This window comes from Haliotis cracherodii, unplaced genomic scaffold (genome assembly GCF_022045235.1).
Source record: "Haliotis cracherodii isolate W230 unplaced genomic scaffold, xgHalCrac1.p SCAF_14, whole genome shotgun sequence".
Classification (NCBI taxonomy): Eukaryota; Metazoa; Mollusca; class Gastropoda; order Lepetellida; family Haliotidae; genus Haliotis; species Haliotis cracherodii.
In genome coordinates this window covers 4,769,380-4,792,766 of record NW_027266269.1, presented here as the reverse complement: position 1 = coordinate 4,792,766, position 23,387 = coordinate 4,769,380, and the positions used below count along the sequence as shown (strand labels likewise).

Sequence of the window (23,387 nt, the reverse complement as noted above, 5' to 3'; positions counted from 1 at the left end):
GAACTTACAAACTGGATGGGAATTCAATTAAAACATTCGCATCGGCCGGTCCAAAGAATTACAGCTATTTGCCATCAACCCAGGAAGGACGGTACACAAACTACCTGTAAAGTGATAAGCTTCACTTTGAATGATCAAGCCAGTAAGAAATTAAACATGGAGACCATGAAAGAGTTGATAATTAACAATGGTGAAGATATAATCACTGTTGATTATCCTACTCAGATAATTCAAGGAGGCCTGCGCAAAAATAATGAAATTGTGTCAAAACACATGTCGAAGAAATATAGACGTGTTTATATAAAACGTAGACTGCTTTCAAATACCATAGGAATCTAGGCAGAAACGTTACCTTATGGCTGGGTTGAATAAATTGAATAAGTTTGATTCATTTTGTTTTTCACTGACATTTGATAACTCATGGGAATAATCTGTATCAACATGTTTGAAAAATATTCGTGTTTCACTCTGAATACAATGTATTATTTTCACTGACATTTGATAACTCATGGGAATAATCTGAATCAACAGGTTTGAAAAATATTCGTGTTTCACTCTGAATACACTGTATTATTTGAGGCTTGATTAATACCTATATACTGTGTGTCACCGGTTGTGTATACCATGTAACATCAAAAAATCAGTTGTTTCATAAATGTATGTGTATGTATGTATGTATATATTTAATTTGATTATTGATGCCTCATTGTTGCAAACATTGACATACTAAGAGTTTCGTAGAAATCATGATTTTGAAAATATCCATTATTAAATTTCAACCTTTCAAGGGATCATCATTTCCGCCACTGCCCCCTGAACTACACAGAAAACGCAGCATTTCAAATATTCGTTAAATAGAGGAGGACAGGTAATTTGGTTTGGTATGTTGTTTACAGCCGGCGCAATCCAGCAATATTCCAGCCACATGTCTGTAAATAATCAAGTCTGCACCAGACAATCCAGTGATTCACATCATGAACGTCGATCCATCGAGGCGACTAACGAGATCGGGTGGTCAGGCTCGCAGACTTGGTTGATGCATGTCATCGTATTTCAATTGGGTAGATCGATGCTCATGATGTCTATCACTGGATTGTCTGGTCAAGACGCGATTATTTACAGACCGCCGTCATGTAGCTGGAATATTACTGAGTGCGGCGTTAAACAACAAACAAACGTTGAATAAAATTTTGAATTGGTGAGTTTAAGTTTCAGTGATATCGCAATCATATCGGGATGAGAAAAAGATAATAATTTCTAAATTCCTGTCCAACAGAGGACAGTTAAATGGCAGGGTAAATATCACAATTGCATTTGATCTGGTTTGTTTTATACTGCAAAATAATTATTTTATGTACTTCATGGTATCAATTAGAAATAGGCTATAAGCCACCAGCAACCAAAGTTTGTCCACCTCACTGGGGATCATGGGGGCTCACTGAATAAAATGTCTGTTATCTTGCTCATTCTTATGTGGTGGATTCTTGCGTAGTTACACTAAGACGGGTTTCAATGTTAGCTTAGACTACTTGAGGTCACGCATATTTTAGACTCTAGGTCTGATAGAGAGAGGGGTGTACCCTATCTCCCTCTCACCCACCACGTGGATTACCCAACCGGGTGGTTTCTGTGATGGATTGTGACGTCAGGATGGATATTAGTGAGTGAGTGTGTGTTTAACTTGACGTCGCATCGGCATTTTTTCAGCCAAAGAGCGACAAAACCAAGTTAGTAAATTATGCAAAGTTTTATTTAAAAATAAGTTGTGAAACGTATTTGAGCATACTATATTTCAGAACAATATGATGTATGCAGTACTGTTTTAAAACACAGCCGGGCTATAGGCCTCCTCGCTGGGGATCCTGGGGATATGCAGTACCTGTTTCCTGCATGATACCTCTGCTGGAGACCGATTCCCCACACCTCAGCCCTGAGGGAGGAGGTATTAATACCCCTCACCACATCGGAGATGTGGTCGTGCTCGTTGCCCAGGCCAGGCAGGTTCCAGTAGGAGAGGTCCTTTGCTGCTCCACTAGCAATGCATCTTTGTCGGGCATTGAGCGGACCCCTTAGCCCGGCCTATTTGTTTTGCAAGAAAAAGACTAACAGGTCTAGTGTGTTGGAGTCATGTCCAGGACGAGGGGAAGGGATCTTGGTTGGAGGACCCCAATTGAGAATAGAAACTTGGAAAGAATCCATGATTTCGGGGAGGTAATCCATGTCCGAAAATGATGACAAGTGTGTGGGTAGAGACCGTAGACATATTCTTAAGCACTGTCAGTCCTTGTTACTAAAAATAGCAGTAACAGAAGATGAAGCTTATAATGTTGAAAGCGAAACTAGAGATCAAGCAGAATCTAAACTTTGGCATCGAATGAGAACTGGTAGAATAACCACATCAAGAGTTAAAGCGGTCTTTTCGTCATGTGAGAATTCATCAATGAGTTTACTGAAATCAATTTGCTATCCGACGGAATGCACGTTCCCCAGTGCAGCAACTAAATGACATTGCAAACATGAGGAAACAGCACGGAACAAGTATCGGAGAGAGAGACTGCTCAAAACCATACAAACCAAACAAACGTCTGTTGGTCTGCTTCCGCCAGTTGTGAGGTGGGTGTCACTTCTGAAGAAAAGGCTCCAGCATTGCCTGAAGCAATAGATTCTCACTTTCACTTAGACAGGATTGGTAGAGAACTTTTGGGACAGCATCATGACCTTGAAGTAGGGGACTTGCTGGATCACCCCCGGGCTCAGGGAGGTGTTCGCAAACAGGTGCAGCTGGTGGGAGGGGTCGTGGTCTTTTGCGACCCGGCCTCGTACCCCAACCAGGTTGATACAGACCCTAGGTGCAAGACTGCGGTTGGACTTCACCCCAAGCCTCCCAGGAATTTGACCATCAGCAATTGAACCTCATTGAATTGTTGTCCTCCTGCCCTCCCCCACCTTCAAGCACGACGGCCATACTGCAGGCCGATTGCGAGTCAATTTCACAGACGACAACGTCAATTGTGGGCACAGCGACACTTACGAGTGACTCAGAGGAATTGGAAGCAAGTCGTCTTCAGTGATGAATCCTGATTTAATCTTCGATTTGCAGATTGTAGGGCGAGGGTGTGGAGGCGGGGCGAACCGGGATTCGAACCAACCATCAAAGGTTTCTGGCTTACCCAAGGGACGCAACTCTGCACAGCGAATCACGGCGCCTTAGACGACTGGGCCACCCGTGCCCCCCTCCTGCTTGGATGTATCACTGGTCAGCTAAAGCCATTATTTACTTACATTATTTTAAACTGAAATAAAAAATCATACCTGAAGGGAAATGGTCGGGACAAACACAGAGTTGATCACACGTGTTCACATCGGACCTGTTGATAGCCGCCAACCAAAGACTTCTGCACCGCTCGCTCTTCCTCTGTGTGTCCTCGCCTAGTTGACAAATCACCTTTGGGATCCGATAAAAGTTCTTTTGGTCTCTACCAGATCGATTATGACAACCTACAATAGCTCAAGTCGTCGGCATTTTCAAGTGTTGGGTGATTCCAGGGTAGAATAGGTCTTCATCAACCCACACTTGTCGTAATAGGCGACTATGCTTGTCTTAATAGGCGACAGAGGGGGGATCAGGTGGTCAGGCACGCTGACTTGGTTGATACATGCCATCGATCCCAATTGCGTGGGTCGGTGCTCATGATGTCATTAACTGGATTGTCTGGTCCAGACTCGATTATTTTACAGACCACAGTCATATAGCTAGAATATGGCCGAGTGCGGCGTTTAACAATAAACATACAAACAAATCACGTGTTGGATGACTGAGCATTAACAATAGGACAGACCGAGCGTGTTTACAAATCAGCCTACCATCATGGCCGCCGCCAATGCATTGAGGGTAATCGGAAACTGCTCGGAGCCCTATATTACCAATATGGGCTCAAATATGCAGAGTAATATCTTTAAGATATATGCACAGTGTGTCAATAGTGATTCTCGATGCTGATTGGTCAGTTGAACAAAGATCTGTGCAATGTGAACAGATGTATGTAGTAATAACATTGAGATATGATTGATTGATCATCAAGAGATTGATTGGTGTTCGGGGAACTAGGCCCATTGCAAAAGTTTTCTGAGAACCTCGATGTTTCATAAGAAGTTTAACTGTGACCAGCTTCATCAACATAAGCAAGAATGACTTTCCTGATCATCATGGCGACATCAAAGTCCGGCCAATGAGGGGTCATTGTTGAGATTTGTCCACATCCTGTACAATGTGAAGAGATGTGCCTCAATTCGAGAATGAGATGGGCATGGAAACCATACGGTTTCAGAGTTTATAGCAAATAATCTACTTCGCGGAAAACTATTCTAGAACATTCTCGCAAACACTTCTGCTTCGCGGAAAACTATTTCTAGAGCATTCGCACAAACACTCCTGCTTCGCGGAAAATTATGGACCCGGAAGACGGCACATTATCAACAACAATTGATATAATCCCATTGTGAATCTGGACAGCAAGGATGTGATGTGTATCCCGTTATGTTTGTATCTGTCAGGGAATCGAATCTCTCTATTTTTTGGTCAAAATGATCGTTTTGTGAGAAATAGTATGGTGAGTACGGATATATTTGCAATGACGTCCTTATAGAGAGGCAAGGCGTGCAAGCACAACCGTAACGTTGCAACGAGATGCTAAAATGGCGAGGGGCGATATTCAAAACCATGTTGTCAGAAATGCTTACGATCCTAATATTCGGAGGAAGTAATAAAAGTGATCAGTTCAATATCCGATCCCATCAGCTTCCGAGAAATACAGAATATGTTTCCGCCAAAGCATGTGTAGAAATCAACTCCGTCTGAAAAATAATGCGCGGAATACACTTAACAATGGAACTCACTGATGAAACAACAAAGAAAGCATCGTTTCACTTCTCCGCGGGCTGAAAGTACGAAAGGTCTACATACTGCATTCTGGCCTGAAACTAATTGAGGGTTATGATATATTTAATGTGAGCTTTTCATATCTCGTTAAAAAATGGGATATAAAACTGTGCTCATTTGGTGCCGCGTCTCTTTGTCCGATGACAGACGCCATTTTAGATAGCCATTCTAGTTGTATGCATTGTGATCCTGAATCAAGGCGAGGCTTGTTATAAAATTATATGGGAGTTTTATCACATATTCAACACAGAGCCGGGAATAAATGTGTCCATTTGGCTTGCGTCCCTTTGTCCAAGGAATTACGCCATGTTGAGTAGCTATTGCTGTGCTATAAACTCTTTGTTGTATGCATCAAAAATTCTTGCGCCAGTTGATTGTGGTGATAGCAAAGTGAACAAGTAGTGGAGCCTACGGAAAATAAAATTATTGGTTAATAATAATAGTTCAATGTAATGACTGTAAAAAGCCCAGCTTAAGACTGACAAGAACTTTAATAAGACGATTCGTACAATACTAACTGGTAACCATACCACTGATGGAGCGGGCATGGATGGCCTTATCATATAAGATGTCCTAGAATTGCGTCCCTTAGGCACACCAGATCTTGGGTTCGCCAGTTATGTTTCTAGGTTGGCAGCACCATACCCGTGCTCCTGCGTTTCACCATAGAGGTAACTGTCTAAGACCTGCATCAGTTGCTCTTGACAGTCACATCAAGCTGACACATCATGATGTAACTGCAATACTTTTCTAGTGACTGAGTTGGGTTTATGCCACATTTAACAGTATTCCGGTTATATCGCGTCGTTTCAGCTTAAAGTGGCAGGAAAACCCGAAGTGATGCATGTCTCAGACGTTTACACTTCGCTGAAACCCACGAGCACGGGTATGGTGCTGACAAACCTAGAAACATAATCGGGGCGAACCGGGATTCGAACCCACAATTATAGGTTTCTGGCGTGCCAAAGGGACGCAACTATGCACAGCGAATCCTGGCGCCTTAGACGACTGGGCCACCCAGGCCCCCTAATACTTTTCAGAGTGGCATTAAACCCAATTCATTCTTACTGATGAATGTGTGTGTGTGGGCACAATGGACCATGAAATGGAGAGAAGTAGTCTGTGACAGCAGGCAGGCAATATTCGATTTGAAATACAACATCTTTTACAGACTTGTGAACATAACATGTAGGGAGGTGCGATGTGATCACTATCCTTGTATACATTTAATATGCCAATATCCAGGTCAATGGGTTTTTTAAATCTACACTGAGCTGGTAAATACAGAGTATTCTCCAAGAAAACATCATTGAGCGATACATTACGCGGCACTTTGGGTATTTTAACTGAGAGTTGCCTTTTAAAACTATCTTTTTGTAACCTTAGGGGTAAGGTACTTAACCCTTCTACCTTTGGTCACTTGTTCTTGGGATCAAGCAGTAGTACTCAGAAATATTTGGTCACATCAAGACTGACAATTTGTTCCAACCAGATTCTGCTCATTTCATTTTGTTATGAAAAGTTATCTCTATCACTAAGAGAAGCAAAATCAAAAATCATTTGCCCTGATGGTGATGCCCTTACCCTGTACAGTCACTTCGCTCATATCCATCTGTATTTTAACCTAAAGCCTGATTTAATAAACTACATATTAAGTTAATGTTAAAAACCCTTTTTCCCAAATACCCTGGTTACACACGCCCTGGTTCACGTATGCCTAAACTCCTGAACTTGACGATCTATCTCTGCACGCACAGCAGGTAAAGTAGTAGCCTAACGGCTGGTGCATCTCCTGTAGCAATATCATGCCCACTGCTGAGTTGTAAACCTAGAGGACTGTCTAGGGTCTTCATGAAACAAATTGTCTTGAGCATTGGTCTTAAAAGCACACTACCTTTGCAGACTCCTCCTGTCAGGAACCAGGTCTCTGTTCACTGTAAAATTTCTCACTCCTGGTTTTCATGAGAAAAGCACGGTACGGTGATCTTAAAGCAACTCCGCCAAATGTAACCTTAGGGGTCTGGTACTATAACCTTCTCCCTTGGTCACTTGTTCTGGTTAACCACTCCTCGGTTCTGGGGATGATACTTACATTGCAAGACTAGATTCTACTAATTTCATTGTACTAATGAAAATGTAATCTCACCAAGAGAGCAAAATCAATAATCATTTACCCTGTGGGTGATGCCCTCACCCTGTACAGTCCCTACTCTCATCTCCATCTATATTTTAAGTAAATATTAAATAAGTACCAAAATACCCTGGTCATACATGCACTTCCTGTTGTAGAGCATGGGACATGCGATTGACCAATGATAATAGAATATGAAATATAAATACAATAGTACAATATCAATATGTAACAACTTGTGTGTGTATGCATCTGAGGACCATCTGTGGACCATTGTATAGTTTCAAAACTATACAATGAAATTTTACAAGGTAATGTCTCAGATACTTGGGTTGTACATATCTGAGAGTATTAATATGTGAAGGATTATAAAGGCATAATCAAATTCTTCTTCTTTATAAAGTATTCGGTTTTTTCTTCCGGTAGATGCAAGTTGGTTAAAAAAACATCTTAACGTTTCGATTTCATATATATACACATGTGAGCATTTTTCTTCAGGCAAAAATTACAATAATTTTAAAACACCAACTAACAACTTATCATCAATGTCCTAATCATATATACTTATTATTTCCTAGATAAACCAGTCCAAGTCGTAAGGGTCAGTTCTAAAATTTAGGCTTGTGTCTGAAGAAGCATCACTTTCGCTGTCATTGTCACTTTCAACTACATTAGGGACCACAACAGGCAGACTTGCTTATATTGGGAAAAATCCACACCGAATAAACTGGTCTGAGTAAGGCCAGAAATGTACCATTAAATGCGATTTTTTTTTTTTAAAGGAAAGCGTCTCTCCACCATCTTGTAGAATGAGGCTGCTCATCCCAAAAAGTACGATAATGGAAAGTTTGACTTTCTGAAGCGTCAGGAAATTCTAACTGATACTCTGATATGGTAGCATAAAAGTCGTGATGTTTGAAAGGATCGTCCATCTGGAGTTCTGGAATTAGAAATTGAAACTCATTCCCTATCATTCCAAATGCCATGCCATCTGGAAATAAACTTCGGAATACCTCACAAGCATAGCTTGTGCTAGTCCCGGACTTTCTTTGGGCCTCAAAATAGGGTAGTACCACAGTATCCGATATATCGCCTCGTATGTTAGCATCCTGACCTGACATACTTCACACCGAAGTGTATTATTACTGTTAACAAACAAATGTCCATTGTCCTGTTCAGTCAACCTGCCTAATGTACCAGCAATGCTATGTAACCTTAGGTTCCGGGTACCTTACCCTTCTTCCTTCGGTCACTTGTGCTTATCAACCACTCTTTGGTTGTAGGGATGATGTAGCTCTCTCAAAATCACAAGTCAGATAGTTTGCTCCAGTCCTTTTTATTTATGATAGACATTTATCATAAACATACACACATGGTCCTCAGATAAGTTCTTGTTGTTGCCTGAATTACATGAGTACAACACATACCTAGATGATACGTTGAAAAGCCTGATGGTTTTTCTGACGAACGTTTAACTCTATTTCTTTTCTGACTCGGGATCCCCAAACCACAGTGAACCTTTCTGTTCAGCTGTATGGTCCCGACTCCCCGCACCACTCTCGGACAACTAACAAAATACTAATGATGATAATTTTAACTCCTCCCACCGAAATCATATTAGACATCATGAGAAATGAGTCATAACGCTCACTTCTCTATGAACCCCAATTAATGGTCAAATCATTGATCAAGCGAACATACCCAGAACTCAAAACAACCCTAGATGAAAACCCAATACCCTGTCAGACTGGAAGGCGCCGAAAAGATTGTTATTCAAATGAAGCTTGTTATTTAGACATTCCAGTCACGTAGTAGCATGCAGAAATATTTGATCACATCAGGACTAACAACTTTTGTTCCATCCATTCATTTCCCTTCTGACCCTTATATAGCAAGACTGGATTTTACTAATTTCATCGTACCAATGAAAAGTTATCTCTATCACTTAAGAGAAGCAATATCCATAATCATTTGCCCTGGGGGTTATGCCCTCACCCTGTATGGTCACTGCTCTCATATGTATCCATATTTTCACCCAAAAGCTTAATTTCGTAAACTACATCCGAAGTAAATACTATAAACCCCTTTTTCCAAAATACGCTGGTTATACATGCCCTTCCCGTTGTAGAGCATGTCCCATGCGATTGACCAATGATAATAGAATATGAAATGTAAATACTATAGTACAATATCAATATGTAACAACTTGTGTGTGTATGCATCTGAGGACCAGGAAAAACTATACAATGGAATTTTACAAGGTAATGTCTCAGATACTTGGGTTGTACATATCTGAGAGTAATAATATGTGAAGGATTATTAAGACAGAATCAAATTATCATTCTTTGTAAAGGTTTCAGGTTTGTTATTATTTTTATTTTCTCGGTAGATGCAGATTGGTGGAAATGAAACATCTTCTCAACGCTTAAATTTCATATATACATATGAGCAATTTTCTTCAGACAAAAATCACAATAATTTTACAACACCCACTAGCAACTTATCATCAATGTCCTAATCATGTATCCTTATTACTCCCTATATTAACCAGTCCAAGACGAAGCGTCACTTTCGCTCTCACTGTCACTGTCAACTACATTAGGGACTATAACTGGTGGACTTGCTCTTATTGGAAAAAATCCACCTCGAATAAACTTGTCTGAAAAAGGCCAGTAATGTACCATTAAATGAGAAAAATTTACGAGGAAAGCGGCTCTCCACCATCTTGTAGAATGAGGCTGCTCATCCCTAAAAGTACGCTAGTGGAAAGTTTGACTTTCTGAAGCGTCAGGAAATTCTAACTGATACTCTGATATGGTAGCATAAAAGTCGTGATGTTCGAAAGGATCGTCCATATGGAGTTCTGGAATGAGGAATTGAAACTCATTCCCTATCATTCCAAATGCCATGCCATCTGGAAATAAACTTCGGAATACCTCACAAGCATAGCTTGTGGTAGTCCCGGACTTTCTTTGGGCCTCAAAATAGGGTAGTACCACAGTATCCGATATATCGCCTCGTATGTTAGCGTCCATCCTGACCTGACATACTTCACACCGAAGTGTATTATTACTGTTAACAAACAAATGTCCATTGTCCTGTTCAGTCAACCTGCCTAATGTACCAGCAATGCTATGTAACCTTAGGTTCCGGGTACCTTACCCTTCTTCCTTCGGTCACTTGTGCTTATCAACCACTCTTTGGTTGTAGGGATGATGTAGCTCTCTCAAAATCACAAGTCAGATAGTTTGCTCCAGTCCTTTTTATTTATGATAGACATTTATCATAAACATACACACATGGTCCTCAGATAAGTTCTTGTTGTTGCCTGAATTACATGAGTACAACACATACCTAGATGATACGTTGAAAAGCCTGATGGTTTTTCTGACGAACGTTTAACTCTATTTCTTTTCTGACTCGGGATCCCCAAACCATAGTGAACCTTTCTGTTCAGCTGTATGGTCCCGACTCCCCGCACCACTCTCGGACAACTAACAAAATACTATCGATGATAATTTTAACTCCTCCCACCGAAATCATATTAGACATCATGAGAAATGAGTCATAACGCTCACTTCTCTATGAACCCAAATTCCCATTTCAATCAGTCTTTCCATCAAGTTCTTCTAACCAAACACTCAACTAATTTCCTTAATTAATGGTCAAATCATTGATCAACCGAACATACCAACAACCCTAGATGAAAACCCAATACCCTGTCAGACTGGAAGGTGCCGAAAAGATTGTGATTCAAATGAAGCTTGTTATTTAGACATTCCAGTCACGTAGTAGCATGCAGAAATATTTGATCACATCAGGACTAACAACTTTTGTTCCATCCATTCATTTCCCTTCTGACCCTTATATAGCAAGACCGGATTTTACTAATTTCATCGTACCAATGAATAGTTATCTCTATCACTTAAGAGAAGCAATATCCATAATCATTTGCTCTGGGGGTTATGCCCTCACCCTGTATGGTCACTTCTCTCATATGTATCCATATTTTCACCCAAAAGCTTAATTTCGTAAACTACATCCGAAGTAAATACTATACCCCTTTTTCCAAAATACCCTGGTTATACATGCCCTTCCCGTTGTAGAGCATGTCCCATGCGATTGACCAATGATAATAGAATATGAAAAGTAAATACTATAGTACAAAATCAATATGTAACAACTTGTGTGTGTTTCTGATATATGCCCTCGTATGTTAGCATCCATCCTGACCTGACATACTTCACATCGAAGTGTATTATTGCTGTCAACAAACAAATGTCCATTGTCCTGTTCTGTCATCCTGCCTAATGTACCAGCAAGACTATCCCTTAGCTCAAACTTAACCTTATTCGAAATAATCAACACATGCATTGCACATGTTGCATGGTACATGCGTTTGCACCACGCACAATGCTGTACTTCGTAGCCCTTACTTGCATAACGGTCTACATCAAGCAAGTCTTCCAGGCAATATCCACACCTTTTCCAGGTATTGTGGAAAGGGAAATGATCAGTGTGGGCAAGTGGTGTCCACCGCAACCTAAGCTGAATGTTTAAATTTCCTTCATCCCCAAATACACAAAACTTATTTACTTGATCGGTAGTATATCCAGCTCCTCGCAAGTAAGCATAGAAGAAGGGCATCGAATTTTCTCGATAGGGTGAAGCATAACATATGATTAGAGAATCTCCTACATTAGACGGTGTCAACATGCCGACTAATCCCAACTTAACTATATCAAAGAAGCCGAAATACATCCCATATTATGGGTCGAATTTGAAATTTTCGGTACCTTCTATTTTTCACAGCGGTGGCGATTGGCAACCGGTTGTCGAAAATAGGTTCCTTCAAATCATAAGCGAAGATTGCCAAAATCTCCTCATGAATATATGGAGTTATCAGTTCTGGTACCTCTAAATAAAGAACTTCAGGCATGTCAACTCCACAATATAAGCTCAACAAATTTGCAAAGAACAAGGACCATCCAGCCCATGTCCTCACCTGTTCCTGCGTAATGGTGACAGTTTCACCATGATTGGTGGAGTTTTTAAAAACACCAGTAACCCTATTTCTGTTCATTTTCAGTCTATAGGTAATTGATGATAACTAAATACAATATAATTACTCACAATACTGAGATATATAGTAAGACACAACAATGTCTTACACAGACGTCTAACTATTGGAGGTGTACCCCTGTGGTCAACGACCGGTGACCAGCCAAGCAAGTGCGTGATAAGCGATATAGTAAAAAATATGCGTAATTGTAAGCAGTATGCACTATAGAGATAATTGTAATCACAAGCAATATCACAAATTGCACTATACTTTTGGGTACGAGCTAGCCACACCAAACCCCCGTGTGAACTGTCCTGGCACGTTTAAGCGTATAGTCCGATTGCGGCCAAGCAGTTCTATATACATTTGCAATGAGTCTGATTAGGTTTTTGCACAACTTGCCAGTATGTAGTGTATGGTACATAATAACATGTTGAGAACATTAATTTTAGTAGATATCAATTTAACTATTTCAAATCAAATAGCTACAGTATTTATATCATGCTTCATAATCAACACATCAATTTGAAACTGTATACAACAGACTACAATTTTTATTTCATATCAACACAATATCAACTTAATGTTACATTTCTGAACATGCATTTATGTAGGGTATTACCAAATGTTCCCTTTGGCGGTTATCCCCTATACGATCCACCAACAAGTAATGAAGACATCAAACATGCCACAACATACATATTTCTATCGGTAAAATTGCTCACTAATGTTTTTGTATGTAGCAATGCACCTTCTTCAACATACCTGTTACATATAACAGATATATTTTCTCTCATGAAATTCAATACATTTTGTTATCAATTTGTAAGTACACATATTTGTATACAATATATTCATGTATACAGATAAGTATAATCAACATTTTGAATGCATTATAATACAAGAGGACACTAGTATGTCTGAGATCACTTAAATTCCTAAAATTGCGACATTTCAATGTTCTCTGGTCTCTGCTGTTTGAGTAGCGGTGGTGCAAGGTAGTGGAACAGAAGGTCTACCCGATTCATTTACAACTATGGGATATTGTACATTCCCATGGTGTATAGCATCAATACCCGCGAGAGCTGATGAAATGCGTTCATTTGTTTAGCTCTAAATGACATCTAACGAATTTGCACTTGTAAAGCACAAGAAGTATAAGCGGCATGCAACGGCCATTGTTTAACATACTGCGCCATTCGTTCAACATCCTGGACTGTAGCAGTACCAAACAGTAAGCAACTTATAGAACCAATAAACGGGAATTTCGCTCGTTTCGTGCGGGAATCCTGGTGGAAAATGTTAATATGGGGACTTAAAATTTTAATGTCTTTATGGACATTTCTTCAATATGCGAGCAACTCTCGTTTGGCCTACTTTATACAACCATATATCGTCGAAACGGTACAACAAGCCAAAGTATGGGTTGGACAAAAGTCTTCATATTTTGACCTTTTTTTCCATTCCTTATAAATCGGCAATTTATATTGACATGTATGAATCCTCTTGTTTTGAGAAATGTCAGCTCGTGACATATGTATAAAGATATCTCCACATGGAAGTCGGAGTTTCATATGCACGGTATTAGCTGATTTCTGGATGCTAACAAGCGCGATGAGAATGAATAAGACGCATACTGGTTGGAGGATGCCTCTGGATTCTGAAAACAAAAAAAATATGTCAATAAACATAAATATTAACTTGAAACAAAATATTATACATCATTCATGTTTCGTAAGAAAGGTTTCCATATATTGTGGAACCTAGAAACTGACTGACTATATTCATCTTTAATCTTTACCCATTAATAGTAACCGACTGTGTCTTAGAAGTATGATAACAATTGTCACAAGTAGGTAATATATTATCTCACACTAGGAACTGTGCGAGTTAGCAAAATCAAACAACAGTGAAATTCTGTTACAGTGTCAACATATATCATCACAATACTATTCATTGTCTTGTCATTGTATTTCACGTCACGTGACTTTATTACGATTCTCATTATTGCATTTCACTCACTTTATTTATCGCTTTTTGTTACTCATTTGTATTCTCGTATATACACATGCAAACTTGCTTTATAGTGGCACGCAAAATAAATGTGCGACCAGAACCCATGAACCTGAATTGTATTTTTCAATGTCAACCAACGCATAACTGCACAACGTTTGACATTAACAATACACATTCTCAAGATATATGCACAATTGTATTTTCCTGTAACCATGTGACAATTGAATCATCTAAATTTAATAACGATTAAAAACATGTCTACGTGAATAGAGCATCATTTAATTCTAAACCTGAAATATAACACATGCAAAAATCAATATTAGAGAGTACTGTCTCCAATGTAAAATCTGCAGTGTCTGAAATGAAAAAGGAAACGAAATATAACATTAATCTGAAATACTATTCGTAATATATATGTGTTGAGCTTCTGATGCTTGTTCTTCTTGTTTAATGACTTCTGTATCATGTAATCACGAATCAATCCTTGAAAGATATCAGATTTGGGTTCCCATGTAGCCTCATGTAAAGTGAAATTTTCCGAGTGAATCATGTGTTATTTCTCTCCATTGACTATCTTACGAGCTTGGATTCGTTTTACTGTGAAAAACGTTGTCCCCCCCTGTAAATCAAAGTCGGGAATCTGTGCCTGCACGGGGGTTTATGTCTCTGGCGCTGGGGTGGTCATATCCGTATGATTGTTGTGAGATTGAGATGGAATCTTTTTGTTGTCTGTAGCAATAACTGGGAGTGGGATAGTTAGCCTATCGTTTAGGTTGACAAACATTTAAGCCGGTTCGGGCAGACAGGAGTGAGTGTGTGAGTGAGTTAAATTTGAAGTCACATCTGCAATATTTCAGCCATATCGTGACTATCAATATTTAAACATAATACATATATTTAAACTTTTTTTTAAACAACCTGTCAACGAAGGACAGTAAAATCACTAGACTTATCACAGAAAAAGATATAAAACTAGTAAGGAATTATAAAAGAGCATAGCACAATACAATATAAAAATGGGCTACAGATCGCCAGCAGCTGAAGGTAGATCACCATGCTAGGGTCCATGGGGACTTACAGTACTTTTGCTACCTGCATGGACCCCAGCCGGATTTACATCATCCCTTCAGCTGTTGGCGATTATTGACAAGTTTTAGCCAAAGTTAAACGAACATATATACTACGAATAAAAACGTGGCTGAAATAAATATACTTTGAAAGACGTGGTCTTACATACCCTCTCAGGGGAACAATAATTTTACACTACTTCAACCCCCTTCGAGGATATAGCCACTAACAATCTCAGTTACCAATTTTAAAAGTGAATATAATTATTTACAAAACATGATGATCAAAATTTATGAATCAATTCGATTTCTTTAAAAAAAACAAGAGTAAAATGAGAACTTACCTGTGTAAAAAGGTCCTTCATAGTTGAAACTTTGAAATACTTATCCCTTGTGATGGAAAAATCAACACAGTCAAGCAGGACATGCTTGACCGTGATTGTTTCATCACAAGGGATGCAGAATGGAGGATCCTCACCATTTAAAATATAATCATGAGTATACCGTGAATGGCCAACACGACATCGTCTTAAAATGCCCTCTTCAAATCTGGACTGACAGCCCAAGTAAGTATAACCGATATTTGCTTTTATTGCATGTAATTTATTTATACCCACTTGGGTGTCACACTTCTTCTGCATTAGATCTCTGATGAAACATCTAATGGCAGGTTTAAAATCACTGTATGGTATAAGAAGTGGTGTCACAGATTTGTTGAGTGCTGCTTTTGCAGGAGCATCAGCCATTGTATTACCAACAATTCCAACATGGATGGGTAACCAACAAAAGACGATGTCATATTGGCCAGTCGCAAGATCATTATGAAGTTCTATGATGTCGAGTAAAATTGGATGCTGACACGAATTATTTTTAATCGCCTGAAGACAGGATAAGGAGTCTGAAAAAATAATGAATTCTTTATGTTTAGATTGGTTATTTATATATTCTAAAGCAGTTAATATGGCTTTTGAATCAGCTGTAAAAATTGAAGATTCATCCGGTAATCTAGTTGATATAGTTCTGGATCCAATGACGGTGGCGCTGCAACAGCATCACCGTCCTTGGATCCATCAGTAAAAATAGATTTATAAGTATCATATTCACACTGTAACTGATTGTATTCATGTTGATATTGTAATTGATTAGTGTCAGACTTCTTTAGTTTAGTTAAGGTAATATCCACCTGTGGCTTTACCAATTGCCAAGGAGGAGACGAAAGCAGCCGGAAAGGAGATATAATTTCAAGTTTAATATCGGCAGCAGAAATTAAAGTTTTAATTCTTATTCCGAGAGGCAGAATAAGTGAGGACTTCTTACCGTACAGATCCTCATATAGAGGGTTAAATACACAATTGTATGCAGGGTTAGACTGATTAGAATATAATTTTGTGATGTACTGTAGAGATAGTTTGATACGGCGTTGTTTCAGGGATGGCTCATCGGCCTCAACATATAGACTGTCAATCGGAGAAGTTCTGAAAGATCCAAGGCAAAGCCTCAGACCCTGGTGATGTATGGGATCGAGTAATTTACTTTTACAAGCTCCACCATAAATGATGGAGCCATAATCGAGCTTAGAACAGACAAGTGATCTATATAAGTGAAGGAGGGTCGTTTAATCTCCTCCCCACTTGGAATTAGAAATGACCTTCAATAAATCTAGTGCTTTAAGACATTTAGCTTTCAAATACTTAATATGCATTCTTAACATTCGTTGTTAAACCATGGTTTACGTATATGTGGAATTGTAGAGGATTTAGGTATGGTCAGCAATTCCATTTAAAACGTCAGAAAAATCCTGAATAGGATCGGTAACATCAGTGAAACATTCAGGTTTTATTTGATTTAAGTACATTGTTTGAAATAAAGTCCATTTTGCCTTTGTAAAATTCCATTTTGTAGATGGAGGAACATCAGACGGATTTACAGTTGATAGGATAGTTGGGAAGTGGTCACTTCCACAAAGATCATTGTGGACAGACCAATCGAAATCGTTTAGTAGATTTGAATCAGTAAGGGACAAATCCAAAGAAGAGTAAGTCCCCGTTGCTGGATGCAGATAAGTATTGGTGTCATCATTAAAGATACACAGATCATTATTGGTTATAAAATCCTCAAGTACTTTACCTTTAGTATTAGTGTTTGTACCACCCCAAAGAGGACGGCAGAATATACAAAGAACACAATGTAAATGCAACATGTAAAGTAAGTCGCACTACAACAGCTTGCAGATTAGTATTAAGTACAACAGGACTGTGAATAACAATGATTGAAGATCCTCCAGTGGCCCCATCGCCTGGAGGAGAAAACGAATGATATGCACTGAACTGACGTAAATTAAAATTGTCTGTCTGCTTTAAATATGAAGCAGAATGATGGATTAAGATCCTGGACTAACAGATGTAGTTCATTAAAGTTAGTCTTTACTCCTCTACAATTCCACTGTACAATATTAGGTGGAGAAACTATCTTTTCGGGGGATTAACTGGGGATCTACCCCTCACCTTCCTTGAAGGTGACAAGCTATGTCCGATAATGGCTGTTATCGGATACATCCATGTCTTCTAAGGACCCAATCTTATTGAAAAGTTGGATCTGGTTGTCCCTTTTTGAGGATCTGCCGCTTTGATACTTTTGTGATGATTCTGGTCTAGGTTTGCTTTTGCTTTTCGCAGTTTGTTTCACAGATGTTTCTGAGTTTGGTGCTTGAGCTAACTTCGATGATTGTTTCTGAGATAGAGACAAATCCCTATCACCAGATGCCTGTGATTGAGTTAGATTTTGTGAAACCTGAGATGTAGAGGTAGTTTGTGAGCTAGAGGTCTCTTGAGGTGGCCTCATCTGGACTGCTGTAGACAATAATGCAGGGGCAGATGTCGTAGCCCACGTGTAGTCGGTCTGGCAACCAACAGAATGACAGGAAACATGTTTAGTCTTTGATGACTGCAGAGAAGCAGACACAGCAGAAGCAAAAGATGGTCCTGGTTGTTCCTGAGCAAGAACAACCTTCTTTGCTTCAAAAAAGGAGATGTTCTGTTCATGCTTTATTCTTGAAATTTTGGATTGCAGTTTTCATGTTGGGCATTCCTTAGAAGACGATGGATGGCTGCCAGAACAGTTAACACAGCAAGGAGTTTTATCACAGAGATTACTGTCTCATGCATGCAGCTGGTACATGGCATGACTTTGAACCGTGGCTCTACTTTTGGCAACTGTAACACCTTAAGGGATTTGGTATGAATGTATCCACCCTTAAGCTGTAATAACCAGCTTTAAGGGATTCTGGGCGCACAGGAAGACTAAATGTGAACAGATAAGTATTTGTTTTAGTGACTTCGTTATTCTTTATAGCCCGTAAAGCGTTTGACAGCAGTAACTCCTTGGGAGTGTAACTCTGTCACAATGTCACTTTCATTCATGTCTGAAAGGCAACGTCCGATGTCGCGAACAATGCCTTTACTGCTGTTCAATGTCCTTTGAGGAGAAACCTCAACAGGAACATTTGCTAGTGATTTGCTGGATTAAAGAATTTGGGATTGTATGGTCCTTCTACATTCAATTAATAGCGAACCAGATCTCAGCCTTTTAACTTCTTTCACATCACAAGCCAAACCTTCAATTCCCTTTGCTATGACAAAATTAAGTTTGCGAGGACCACCATCTGGAGCAGACAAAACGAAAATCTAGACCACTAATCAGGATTGATGAGAGGTATATTTGAATCTTCATCCTCAGAAGAAAACGAATCATCAGATTCGTGTGAACGTTTTATTGTGTGGGGGTGCCAACCACCAGACTCCCGAGCGATCATTACATATCGATATAGAGACGTACAAGTCAGCAGCGGTTTTCTACAGCCAAGTAATATTAAGTTCGACAGGGGTGTTACCCCTGGGACTTGTCATATATAAGTTTCAATTTATGTATTATATTTAACCATTGATAGTCAGGATATGGCTGAAATATTGCCGATGTGACTTAAAATTTTCACTCACTTACCCAAACAAAACAAAACAACAATCAAATACAAACCTTCGGGTTAGACTACATCCTTAGAGTTTGATATATATCTGCGTTTTTATTACCATTTTTCCCTTTGTATATATATATATATATCCATACAACGAGGAATTTGGAAAAAACACCTCCCCTGTTCCCATCCCAGGGAATATCTGGCGAAAATTATGCCATCTCTCCCTTGTGTTAAAATGTTTGGCGGGGTACATTTTCAATTTGGGTGAACGATGGGGCACCACCAATCTCGCTAATGGGAAGTTTAAAACGTATTAACGCCTGCGCTTCACGTTATGTCCCCCGATACTGTTTATACCCAGCCCCCCCTGATTTGGCCGAACGCATAGGACGGGCCCTTACCCTAGCGGCATCCCAGACTCCCCTGGCGGACATATCTTCCACGACGGATATAGGGGCGGCCGTACTTTTAATGTACGGCTTATACTACGATCTATCAGTCCTGGTAGACCTGGGGGTCAAGACAGCAATCCGCACGTTAGACCTGGCAATCCTTTACCAGCTAACGCAGCTTCAGACGGACATGGGGGCCGACTTGCAAGCTTATGCGGAGTTGTTCTGGCAGCTGGTGGACATTCCCAGATCCGTGATTGGGTCTACACTGTCCAAACCGAGTACACCAAAAACAGTGGGAAGTTTAAGATTCGCAAGGGCCAGGTTTCCATGCAGTGGAACAAAATTCGAATTGCCACTCGTGTTACAAAATTGTGCCCTTTGTATGGATGAAATATTTCCACTGACGGATGAGGGGACCAACTTCCCACCAATGACCTTTTGTAAATGGTGCCGTCGGGTGCAGCATGCAGAATGTGCTGTTGCGCTCTTGAAACTGTCCGGTATATCATACCGTACAGTAACGCCTGACACGGGGGCACCAGACCCCCGACGATTTTTAGACTTATACCTTTCCCCTCGGGTTCACTTGACCGCAGCTTTGACGCACGGAGGGATGTGGGAGAGTTGTCTTCCCCCGGAGTTAAACCTTAATTTTAATTTAGACCAGTGCTCGGTTTGTCGGGTACCATTCGGACTAAATTGCGGGGAGGTGTCGGATGCAATTCCCCCTATCCTGACGCACAATCCAGCCCTCAGTCCACCTCAAATATAGATTTGAGGTAATAACATTTATAAATTATTTTAGGCCAGTGTCGGCGCGAGTACGACCACGGCAACCGGTCCGGTTGTATTTGGGCGGGGCGTCCCCCCCAATGGAACTCTCGAGGAAGGTAACCGACGTGACAAGGCGTCTCGTAATCCCTCTGCAAATGAGCTTTATGGAAACAAGAGAGGCACAAATACGCCTGTTTTACCCTCCCCAAAGCTCGACCTTTTGGGACGAGTTCCAGTGGAATGGGGCACTCGTGAAGAGCAACCTCCTCGTGGTGAGTGCTGGGTAACGCTAATAGCTCTTCCCCCGTGTGGAACCGGGGCAGAATATTTCCACAGCCCCCCATTGCTGGTCGTATGAGGCGACTAAAATGGGCAACCTGTTTGCCGTGGGTTGCGTCCCTGTGTCGGCGGAGGACGGGATTCTGGTAGTTGAGGGCACTGGTTCCTGGAACTGTGTTCCTTTGCCCAACACACTACTTTGACCCTTACTTCGCCTAGACGGGTGGTAAGATGGGCCCGGTCTTATCAATCGGCTGGTCATGCCAGGCCCTGTGCATAATATTGTGTTTGCACAAATGTGATTTATATTAATGTATTATTTGGTCTTGGTCATGTATTACGTGTTTGACATCCCAAATTATTATGTAAACGTTTGCCTAGAGTCTTATGCCAGAAGGCGGTGGCTCATGGGCCAATCTGGTGATATGGACCTCTGTATTCTGAGTTTCTCAAGAAAAATGTCTCAGGTCGAACCAGCCTGGCGTTTCTTCTTTCAGATCTCTCAGCTATACACATCTGTATTTCTGGAGTATACCACCCCTGTAACCCTGATGTTGCAGCCTGGTTTCCGCTGCAACATCGTCCTTGTTGACACTCGGTGGCGGGTGGGGAGCAGGGTTGCTGAAACGCATCACTCTACCATGGCTAATACATTACACTCTGGTTCTGTTAAAGCAAATAAAAGAAGACATCTTTCTTCTTCGTCAGATGAAGAAGTATCCTCTTTTATGTCTGATTCCTGGCCAAAATTCTTGGTTATTGAAGCTGCGGACGGAAGTCCATTGAAACTTAATCCATTTGCTGTCTCCAAGGGCATCCAAGGTGTCTGCGGAGACGTACAAAATGTCACTCGACTCAGAGGTGGTTCTCTTTTAGTGGAATGTGTAAGGAGGCAGCAATCTGTCAATCTGCTGGGTCTACAGCAGTTTGTAAACACCCAGGTTGTTGTCTCAGAGCACAAGACACTTAACTCTTGTAGAGGCATTGTCAGGGACTGGTCACGCTGTCTTTCTGACATGTCAGAAGGAGAAATTGCAGACGAGTTGAAATCTCAAGGTGTCACTGTTGTGAAACGGTTTACTAGGAAACAAGGATCAGACATCATCAACACTAATACGTACCTGTTTACCTTTGGATTGACAACTCTACCCAAATCTATTAAAGCCGGATACTGCAACATCGGAGTGGAGGTATATGTGCCAAATCCTCTCCGTTGTTTTAATTGTCAAAAGTTTGGACATGGTGCAAAATCTTGCCATGGCAAAACTAAATGTTCCCGTTGCGGTGAAGCTCATGAGAGCAATGATTGCACACGTGACATCAACTGTGCAAATTGCAATGGTGAACATTTAGCATCATCAAAATCTTGTCCCACATTTGACTATGAAACAAAAATTATGAAAATCAAATGCACACAAAATATTTCCTATTTTGAAGCAAAAAAATTAGTTCCGGTTCAATCAAATCCAAATCCGTCTGTTTCATATTCGGCTGCAGTTTCTTCTTCTCCAGTTTCTGTTAAAAGACCTCACACAGCTTCTATATCCTGTCAAACAGACATATCTTGGATAAATAACATGCAAAGATTACTAGAGGAAGTACCTCCAACTTTTAAAACATCTTCCGCTTGTCAAACTGATGATTCAACACCTGAACCATCACAAGATATAGCCCAGGGTGATGCACATCTTACAAAAACAGAGAAAAAAAAGTTGAAGAAGAAGGCAAGGGCACTTCAGCATCTGACTGTGCCCTCCTCTTCTGACACCACTGTGACGGTTCAAAATCATTTTGAACCATTAAACATGGAGGTCTCTCCTTCCCTCCTAGATCATGGGAATGCCCCCTCCACACGCTCACGTTCGCCGGTTGAACCTCCATGAACAGAGCTCTTAATCTGATACAATGGAATTGCAGAGGACTTAGGTCAAATTTTAATGAACTACAGTTATTAGTACAGGATTTTCAGCCGTCAGCATTCTGTCTTCAGGAGACATATCTCAAGCCTACAGATAAGTTCGACTTGCGAAAATACTTTTCGCATCATTTCTTTTCTCCTCCCAGTGTTAAGGCTTCTGGGGGATGTTCTATTTTGGTGAGGCAGGATGTGATCCACAATCCTGTTCCTCTGAATGTCAATCTACAGGCTGTTGCAGTTCGACTCACACTGCACGTTGTTGTTACTTTGTGCTCATTGTATATTCCACCCTCTTCAGCTCTTCAGCGATCTGACCTACAATCGTTATATGACCAGCTCCCGAAACCCTGTATCATCATGGGCGACCTGAATGGTCATAATCCTCTATGGGGAAGTGATAGCACAAATTCTAAGGGTAAAGTCATTGAAGATTTTATCACTGATAATAATCTCTGTATATTTAATGATGGCACAAAAACTTATTTACATCCTGCTAGTGGTTCTTATTCTGTTTTGGATCTTTCAATCTCAGATTCAAATCTGTTAACCGAATTTACATGGTCAGTCCATGATGACATGTGTGGGAGTGACCACTTCCCTTCTCTTCTTACTGCCAACAACCCAGCTGATGAGCCACCTTCAACGAGATGGAATTTTTCAAAGGCAAATTGGCCTTTATATAAATCATTATGTGAGGAAATGTTGACAACTGACATTTTAATAAATGTCCCTGATCCGATTCAGGTGTTCTCTGATAAACTGAATGAAATTGCTGACGAAGCTATTCCTAAGTCCTCTGTAATACCCCACATTCGTAAACCATGGTTTGATAC

General features: G+C 40.4%; 1 pseudogene; it reads left to right on the top strand.

The window, feature by feature from the left end:
* Nucleotides 1–1,890: 1,890 nt before the first annotated feature.
* LOC139461363 (uncharacterized) lies at nt 1,891–22,532 on the top strand (annotated as a pseudogene).
* Nucleotides 22,533–23,387: the final 855 nt, after the last annotated feature.